Source organism: Octodon degus, unplaced genomic scaffold (genome assembly GCF_000260255.1).
Source record: "Octodon degus isolate 3935 unplaced genomic scaffold, OctDeg1.0 scaffold00125, whole genome shotgun sequence".
NCBI lineage: Eukaryota > Metazoa > Chordata > Mammalia > Rodentia > Octodontidae > Octodon > Octodon degus.
Window position 1 is genome coordinate 301,008 of NW_004524701.1, and position 2,508 is coordinate 303,515.

Genomic DNA, 2,508 nt, shown 5'->3' on the forward strand with positions numbered 1-2,508 from the left:
TCTCTCTCTATTTGGTAAAGGGTCTCCTTATGCAGCTGTGACTCATAGTGATCCTCCTGCCTCAGCCTCCCCAGTGCTGGATTACAGGTGTGTGCTACCACACCCAGTCTTGGTGGCCAGCTCAGTGTGCCCAGGGCCCAGGTGGCATGTGGTACTGTTGTAGGCAGCTGGATTAGATAGAAATATTATAGGCAGTCAGACAGGCCCATGCCCTCAAAGGAGATAACAAAGAAGAAAAGATACCTTGCAACTGTGAGGGAGATGGATGCTTCCGCCGTGGGCCAGAACTAAAGACCAAAGATCAAACAAATGCTGACCTCCCTCAAGATTGGAGTCTGAAATTGATCATCACCCTGAGGGAGCCAGAAGAATCATTGATCTGACTATTACTGGATGGCTACCTGATAAAATCCTGTTCTGCATTCATACCTGCTTTCTATGTGACTTGCTTCCCCATTTGGTCCTGGACTTAATCAATTTTACCTGAGCAATGGTGCTTGTAATCCCATTGGTTGACCATAGTTTTAGCCCACCTCATGTACACCTAAGAGAGTTCCCATTTTCTCCACCACCTTAGACCCAACTTGCCACATGGTTTTACTCTATAAAAGTGCCTGGAAGTGATGGTTTCCAAGGGACAACCCACTCAGGCCCTCTCCTGTCCCTCTCTCAGACAGAAGTTTTCTTTCCCCCAATAAATATATTCTGCTCATAAACTCCATTTGTTCCTAAAGCTCATTCTTTGGTTTTAGAGAACACGAACTTGTCCAGGTCAGGTCAGGAGATCAATTTTCCCCTATATCATTTTGAAGTTACCTGTAACATTTGGAGGTCACTCACCGAGATCAGTTTTTCTCCCTGTATCAAGACTAGGGATTGAACCCTGTTCTGCACACTTGCCTGAGCAGGCACTTAGTCCTAAATCTCTTCTTTATTCCCTTAAAATGATCAAGTAATTTTTGTGACTTTTTTTCAGCTAAAAGCTATTTTAAACTGATTTATTTGTATATGTTAAAACAATCTTGCATTTCAGAGCTAAATGTCATTTGATCATGATGTGTAATCTCTTTCATATACTAAACCCTGCTTATTTGTTAGTATTTTGGTGAGGTGTTTTGTTCATCAGGGAAATTATCCTGTGATTTTTCTGTTTTATCTTTTTCCTTCTGGGTGTCCATATGATTATAGCTTATTAAATGAGAATGAAAATATTAACACTAATTTTCAAAAAGAGGTTGAAAGGGGCTGGGGAGATGGCTCTGTAGAATAAGTGCTTGCCTGGCAAGCACAAGGGACTGAATTCAATCCCCGGTTCTGCAAAAAAAAAAAAAAAAAAAAAAAAAAAAAAAGAGGTTGAAAAGATGGGAATTGTTCTTGAATATCAATTAAAATTCAGCCATTATGTTATCTTTTCTGGGTCTTTCTTTCTTTCTTTCTTTCTTTCTTTCTTTCTTTCTTTCTTTCTTTCTTTTTTGTTAAGCCATGACAATTTAATCACAAAACTTGTGATGTATGCCTAACATATAACCTTTTTATATTATTTAATTGCAAATAAAACTTCTTTAATGGCATCAGTGCAACTAAGTTGGAATTATCTACATAAACTTCTAATTTCATTCTTAAAATGTTATAAATAGACTATACTGAGGATAAACTTAAACATTACTTTTTTTAGGACTAGTGCTAAATGATGAGGTAGAATAGCTTCAGCAGATTTCCTAGCCCTAGACCCCTAAACTAAATTTGCACTGACTTTAAATACTGGTGGCTTTTTAGGAATGCGAGATCTGTGTTGCTGAATACCCACTCTGTAATGCAAAGACTTATTTTTACTTTTTCAAATACTTCAGTCTCACTAACATGTAAGCCTTTAGCAGCCCCCTAATAAAAGCCCACTTTGTAAAACTGGGCCACTTTAATGTTTTTACAATTTAATAAATAGTTGTCTTGATGAATGTGGTTATGTGAGTTGTTCAGCAGTATTAAAGTTATGGTTTTCCTGATTGGTCTGTAGTCTTCAATAAGTGTAAGAAGTCACTATATGAAACATCTGTCAAACTAGTGAGACTGCATTGATGCATCCATCATTTTCAGGATTGTTGGTTACCTGAGCAACTCACTCACATTCACCTCAATCACTGTTTCTTTGGAAATAACACCCAAAGTTGTATACGGACCTGATGAAGGATTCTTTTTCACACCAAGTATTGGCACCAAAAGGTGGCTTTCAGTTCAGGATGTGTTACATGGGTCTTCTTAAAACATAAGCCCATTGGCCTAATGAATCTTTCACATTTAGGTGGTTTTCTTGTAAAGCCATCTCCAATAAAGCAGACTTTAGTAACCATCCTCTTCCATGCCTTTTTTCTCTTTCCAGTTCAAAATAACTTTTAATACTTCCACTTCTCCTTGGGCATGAACTTTGGGCAGAGGAACTTCCCATTTTCTTGCCTTTTCTTTTTGTTTTTGTTTAATCTTGTTGGAAAGTACTTTTGCATGAGACTGTCC